Source organism: Petaurus breviceps, unplaced genomic scaffold (assembly GCF_028583685.1).
Source record: "Petaurus breviceps papuanus isolate PSGF00001 unplaced genomic scaffold, PetGlider_PUasm1.0 90491, whole genome shotgun sequence".
Lineage (NCBI taxonomy): Eukaryota > Metazoa > Chordata > Mammalia > Diprotodontia > Petauridae > Petaurus > Petaurus breviceps.
In genome coordinates, this window is record NW_027187263.1 from 273,794 (window position 1) to 281,277 (window position 7,484).

Below are 7,484 nucleotides of genomic sequence, written 5' to 3' on the forward strand. Positions count from 1 at the left end.
TGTAATGCTGAATTTTGGAAAACTCAGACCTCACAAAGGATGAATTAGTTGGCTTTGTCCCACTTTTCCCCCAGAGTTAGAACTAGTACCGAGGGCAAGTTACTGATATTTAGATTTTGGCTCAATAGAAGGAAGAGATTCTTGACAATTAGAGCCCATTCCAAATTGGAACAGGCTATCTTGTGAAGTCGGGAATCCACTGGTTTAGAGCTGGAAGGAACCTTCGAGGCCATTTAATCCACTAAATCCCCTCATTGGGATTTGTCCCAGGCCATACAGTTAGGAAGTTAACAGTCAGGATTAGAACTCATGCTCTCGGCCTCCACATCTAGCGGCATGCTTTCTACTGCACCACCTTTATGTCTCTTATCGTTAGAGGTCTTAAGTGTAGGTAAATGATCCCGTGGATACAGTAGAAGGGCTGCTGTTTCAGCGGAGGGCTGGACGCAACGGGTGACCCCTAAAACTGCTCAAAACTCATAGGCTCGTAGATTTAGAACTACAAGGAAACTCAAAGGTTTTTTAACCCAGCCCCCTCACTTTGCAGATCCGGAAACCAATACCCAGAAAACTTAAATGACTGACCCAAGATCAAGACCAAACAGGTATTTAGTGGCAAAGTCAGGGTTTTAATCAGCCCTTCAATTCCCATTCCCTGGTTCTTCCCACTGTATTTTGCTACCTAGATTCTTTATCTTTAGATATCTTTATCTGTTAGACTATTAGGTATCTATCTCCCTAGAAATGAATGGCATCCATAGGACACTTAAAGAGTTAAGTGTATTCTTACTATGAACAATGAGCCCCCCTCCTACTTTTGTCTACATTAGCCAACTATTTTTTAAAATAGATATTTTTTGGTATCTTTTTTACATTGCATAAATTTTCGCCTGTATAACTCCTTCCCCTTCCCAAAGAGTCGTTTCTTACAAATTTTTTAAAGAGAAAAAAAACAACCTAATATTATATGCAATGTTCCATACCCTTAACAGCACCCCCCCCCCCCTCCCCACCTGAATAAAGGCATAGACCAGCTCATTTAAAGCAAAACACTCCTGGAGTCTCTTCCAATCACCTCCCGCCCATTGTACTACTTCAAATGGCCCTTTAATTATCAGCCCAGAGGATTATTTTTAATTGCCAGCTTTCAGTAATTTAAATAGCTGGTTGCTCAGCCAACGATTTTTATTCTGAACTCCAAGACGGCTACAATTGCATGTTGAATTTCCCCCAGATGCTACCCTCTTTCAAGTCTTGCCAGCTGATGCAGAGTACTTGATAGTTTTCTTAAAGCACGTCACTTCTTTACTTCATGAATCTTAGCTGGCAATTGAGATCAAGCATATGATTTAGGCAGCAGCTCAATATGTTTATCAAAATCAGAAGGCAGGACATTTTAGGGCTGAATTCTACCCAATTTTTCACCACTCAGTATATCCAAGAAGTCCATTTCAATCTGACAATTGGAATAAATATTTCAATGCCTATTTGAATTTCATTTGGAATTTCTCTTTGTGTTGAAATAGAAAAGCACATGAAAGCAAAAGTTAATCCTTGCTTGTACCCCACTTTCAAAGGTTCAGTTAGTCTTTGAACATCTTTGTGAAGTTCTGCATGTGAATAGGAAAAGCCTTAGCCTCCTTCATCCCAATTTGCTTTTCATATTTTTGTATGTAGACTGAATCTGAGGTAGGAGATTGTGCAAGAGGATTTGTTGCAAAGATCCAAAGGATTCATGCTAAAAATTCTATAACAGGGGTGGCTAGGTGTCACAGAGAATAGAGCACTGGCCCTGGAGTCAGGGGGACCTGAGATCAGATGCAGCCTCAGACACTTAACACAAAAACTAGCCGTGTGACCTTGGGCAAGTCACTTAACCCCAAGTGACCTCCAAAAAAAAAAAGCAAAAAAAATTCAATAACAGTGCCTTGAGTTGTAAATAATAGCCCAATTATGTTACAAATATATTTTCTCCCAGTGACAACAAGCACTTGCATGCTTGAAACTTTATAGACTTGTTTCTGCAATGATTAAAATCATTCTGAACACATGCAGAAGAATTTTGCTTTTCATGTAGCAATTATATTAAACTCTGACTGCTCCTAGCACAATGTGTTCTTAAAGTTTCTTAGTCTGTCATCAAATTATTTCTAAACTGCCACAAGGGTTCAACATTCAGGCACCAACTAATTCCCAATGGTTGCAGTTGGCAGGTATTTACTTCAAGAGTTCTCTATTTTTTAAATTAACATTTAAATTTTTTTTTAGTAACTTAAAAACTGTTTTACCCTTGATGTGAAACTATAACTGGTCATAACTGCTTTGTGGTTTGTGTATACTCTTAATTGTAAACCAGGGGAAAGCAAGGGAAAGAGTCAGTGAATTGTATTGGTACAGATGCTGTTTGCATTGCTGAAGCAGTAGAGAGAGGAGGGTCCCTGTGCTCCAGTGGAGACTGGAGTTGTATGAAAGAGTGTCTTGGAGGTTTTTATTTTTATTAATGACATAATTTCTTCAGTAGCAGAGACTCAAACCATTCCCTTAGACTACTGAGTCTTAGGTGGATGTAAGAAGACAGTAAAAGTAAGAGCTTTTCTCAGAGGCAAGTAGCATCAGGCAAATTGGCCCTTTTATTTCCAAAGTGGCCTTTCTGCATTGGTTAAGGAAGAGTCTTGCAACTCTGATAAGAAAGGGAGAAGTTGATAAAGAATAAACATGCTTATATTCCAAAAATGTGGGCCATCACAAGGAAGTCTAGCACTGATGCAGTCAACTTTGCCACTCAGCACAGCCTACTGGTTACAAGTGAAAAGCTCATCCATGGAGTATTTTAAAAATTGCTTTTCTTCTTTGGAAATTTAGATGCCATTTTACCTCCTTCTTCCTGTTCCCTTTTAAACAGAATGAACTAAATTATTGTTATATACACTGAAGATTGCTGTGCAACAAAAATTTTAATTTTGTTTTTTTCTGAAAATTTTTATGATTGTATATCATTTCACTTTTTCCTTTACATCTTTGAATTAAAATTGAATGTGCTTAATCATTTTTTGTTCCCTTAGGGAAAATACTATTGATTAATTTTTAAAAATTATTTTTCCATTTACTAGATTTTTAAACATTTTAATACTCATTTCCTTTTGAAGTATACTTTTATTTTTCCCTTATAATATTTTATTTTGTTTTGAATACTATTTTTATTTTTGTATTTCTTCTACTATAACATTTTTCATTTTCCATTCATGCTTGATCTAATCACACCCCTATATTGCACAAATGCCTTTTAATTAATTGTAGTAACATGACAGTTATTGAACAGTCCATGTGCAAGTGCTGTTGCTGTATGTCATTGATAATTTGCTAATACATGATTTGCTCTTATGTAGGTGCTTTTCTTCTTTAGTTTCCATTTTATTTCCATTTCTGATAAGCACATTTTAATACTCTGATTATCTACTATTTTTTATTTATTTTTAACATTCTTTTCTTTTAAAAAAATTAAGTCCCAAATTCTCACTCTCCCTTCAGTCCCTCTCCCACCCATTGAGAGGGCAAGCAATATGATATTAATTATACATGTGAAATCATGCAAAAATTTCTGTATTAGCTATGTCACAAAAAAGCAAGAAAAATACAGTGAAAAAATATTCAGTTTGCACTTAGAGTTCATCAGTTCTCTCTGGTGGTGGACAGCATTTTTTATACTGAGTCATTCAGAATTGTCTTGGATCATTGTACTGATCAGAGTAGCTAAGTCTTTCACAGTTGGTCATCCTAATAATATTGCTGTTACTATATACAATATTCATCTGGTTCTGCTTACTTCACTTTGCATCAGTTCCTCTAAGTCTTCCCAGGTTTTTCTGAAACCATTCTGCTTGTCATTTTATAGCAAAGTAGTATTCCATCACAATCATACACCACAACTTGTTCAGCCATTCTCCAATTGATGAGCTTCCCTTTAATTTCCAGTTCTTTGCTACCACAAAAAGGGCTGCTATGAATGTTTTTGTACATATAGGTCTTTTCCCTTTTGCTTTGCTCTCTTTGGGATACAGACCTAGTAGTGATATTGCTGGGTCAAAGGGTATGCACAGGGTATAGCCCTTTGGTTATAGTTCCAAAGTATTCTTAAGAATGGTTAAAGTGGTTCACAATTCCACCAACAATACATTAGGGTCCCAATTTTTCTACATCCCCTTCAGCATTTGTCATTTTCCTTTTCTCTCATGTTAGCCAATCTGATAGATAGGAGGTGGTACCTCAGAGTTGTTCTAATTTGCATTTCTTTAATCAATAGTGATTTAGAGCATTTTTTCATGGGAATATTGATAGCTTTAATTTCCTCTTCTGAAAACTTCCTGTTCATATCCTTGGAACATTTATTAATTGGAGATTGGTTCCCTATATATTTGAGAAGTGAAGTCTTCATTAGAGAAATTTGCCATAACATTTTTATATCACTTCATTGTTTATGGTACCTTTTAGTAAAATACAGTTTCCCTGCTTATATCTTTTAATTCAGTCTATTCTTTTTTTTATGAACAATGAACTTTATTTAATCATTTCTGCATTTACAGCTGGAACTCTGGAAATTCAAAATTAACATCTTTGCCTGTCAGCTTCTTATAAACGCCAGAAAATGTTTCTACCCTGTGCTCCACATTGTTCTGCTGTGCTTTATCCAAATGGACCTTTATGAGTCTGCTGCCATCTAGTTTCACACAGATTTTCTTGCCAACAATTTCACTTGGAAAGACAAGGTCTTCAAGGATTGCATTATGCATAGCAGTCAGAGTACGGCTCCTGGGACACTTTTGCTTATTTTTTGTACGGCTTTTTCTTGTTGGCTTAGGAAGAATTCTCCTCTGAGCAATAAAGACCACATGTTTGTCACTGAATTTTTTCTCCAATTCACAAACTTGGATCTTCTGAAAAGATTTTTAGCTGAGGAACTGGAACAAAAATGATGATAGCTTTTCTGCCACCACCAACTTCAATTTCCTTAGCTTCTGTGATATTCAACTCTCTTAATTGAGCCTTTAGGTCAGAGTTCATCTCCAACTCCAATAGAGCCTGTGAAATACCAGACTCAAACTCTTCTGGCTTCTCACCATTGGGCTTCACGATCTTGGCGCTGGAGCTGAACATGGCACCGCCTCGATGAGCGCCGGCCTAGGAAGAGCAATTCAGCCTATTCTTGCTGTTGTTGTGTCTAAGGTTATGATTGCTACCTTGCCTTTTTTTAATCTCAACTAAAACATAGTAGACTCTGCTCCAGCCCCTTACTCCATGTGTATCTTTCTATTTCAAGTGTGCTTCTTGTAAACAATATATTGCTGGATTCTTTTTTCTAATCCATTCTGCAACCTAATTTCACTTTATGGGTGGGTTAATCCTATTCACATTCACTTTATGATTACTAACTATACATTTTCTTCAGTCTATTTTTTCTATTTATGTTTCTCTTTCTCTCTTTTTATCTTGTCCCTCCTCAAGTCTGTTTTGCTTCTAACCACTGCTTCTCTTAATACACCCTCCACTTTATCACACACCTCTTTCTCTTATCCTCTTTCTTTCCTACTTCTCTGTTGCATAATATTAAGTCTCTTGTGATTTCTCTTTAATGTTCATATTTTTATATTTCTCTTGAGTTTTGTGTTTGAGTGTCAAGCTTTCTATTCAGTACTGGTCTTTTCATCAGGAATACTTGAAAGTCTCTATCTGATTAAATATCCATTTCCCCCACCCCCAAAGTATTACACTCTGTTTTGCTGGGTAAATTATTCTTGGTTGTAATCCTAGGTCCTTTGTTTTCCAAAATATCACATTCCAAACCCTCCATTCCTTTCATGTGGAAGTTGCTAAGACTTGTGTGATCCTTACTATGTCTTCATGACATTTGAATAATTTCTTTCTGACTGATTGTAAAAATTTCTTCTTGACTTTGGAGCTCTGGAATTTGGTTATAATATTCCTGGGATTTTTCATTTTGAGATTTCTTTCAGGGATTTCAGTGATCAGGGGATTCTTTCAACTTCCATTTTACTCATGATCTCTAGGCTCTTTTTAAAAAAAATCATGACTTTCAAACAATCCAATAATTCTTTAATTATATCTCCTTGATCAGGTTAATCATTTTTTTTCTGATGAGATATTTCACATTTTCTTCTATTTTTTCATTCTTTTGACTTTATTTTATTGTTTCTTGATGTCCCGAGCCATCGTTAGCTTCTAATTGTGCAATTCTAATTTTTAAGGAATTATTTTCTTTGATGAGAGTTTGTACCTCCCTTTCCATTTGGTCAATTTTGCTTTTTAAAAGTGATAGACTAACATCAATGCTAGGGTACTGCTTGAGGAATGATAGAAACCAACAAAGGGAAAGAGAGTTTTAGCTATTTTTTTTTGGAGGGGGAGAAGAAGGGCAGTTGGGGTTAAGGGTCTTGCCCAGGGTCACATGGCTAGTAAGTGTGTCAAGTGTCTGAGGTAGGATTTGAACTCAGGTCCTTCTGATTCCAGGGCCAGTGCTCTATTCACTGCACCACCTAGCTGCCCCAATTTTAGCTATTTTTAAACTTGGTTGCAAATGTTCTTTATTTTATGTGTTTTCTTAGGTGAAATAAAGCTTGTCCTATATTTAATGTAATGTAAACTTGAGTGCTTGTAAGGTGTTTGAAGGTTCTCTGACCTTCCTGCAGAGACCTACAAGTAAACCAATTTCTGCAAAAAAAAAAAAAAATTCTCTGAGTGAAGTCACCCAAGATTGAACCTGGTCTAAGTAAACTTAGAGCTAAAGTTCTGGGTCACAAATTCCACAGAAAATGCCATGGAAATCTTCAAATGCTATATAAATACAAGTTATTTCCATTTGTTTTGATTATTCTGTGCCTAGGTATTTGGGACTATGTCATGGAGTAAGGCAGTGTAAAGAATGGCAAGACTGATGTTTGAAAGAGGGAAGAACAATCAGGAAATTGAATGGATTTCTATTACTTCCACTGAAAAACTAAACATTTGTTTACATTGGGCTGAGTGTTTTTCCTTCATTAAAGTAGTTGGTGGCCAGGAGTAAATGTTACTGACTTCAGCCCATTCAGAAACTTGTAGGTGTGGTTATTCCACCCTTTCTTATAGATCACAATCTATTTGTTTCATCTTTATGTGATTCTTGTTCTTGTCTTTCCATAAGTCCTTGTTAAAGTAACTAACCACTAACAAACTAGAGATCTTTCTTTGAAACTTTTAAGATTTCATGGATACAATATTTGAATTCTCTGTTATCCTTTTCTCTCTCTTTTTTAAAACTAGTTCCTTGCTGCTTTTTTTAAAAATTGTTTTTAGTTTTCAACATTAATTTCCACAAGATTTTGAGTTACAAATTTTCTGCCCGTCTTTCCCCTACACCCAATCCTAAAATAGCAAACCTACTAAATACCCCTTCCCCCAATCTGCTGTTTCTTATGACCTCCCCCATTTCCCCT

General features: G+C 36.1%; 1 pseudogene; it reads right to left on the reverse strand.

The window, feature by feature from the left end:
- Positions 1 to 4,513: 4,513 nt before the first annotated feature.
- On the reverse strand, positions 4,514 to 5,184 carry LOC138141781 (small ribosomal subunit protein eS7-like; annotated as a pseudogene).
- Between the last annotated feature and the right edge of the window lie 2,300 nt (positions 5,185 to 7,484).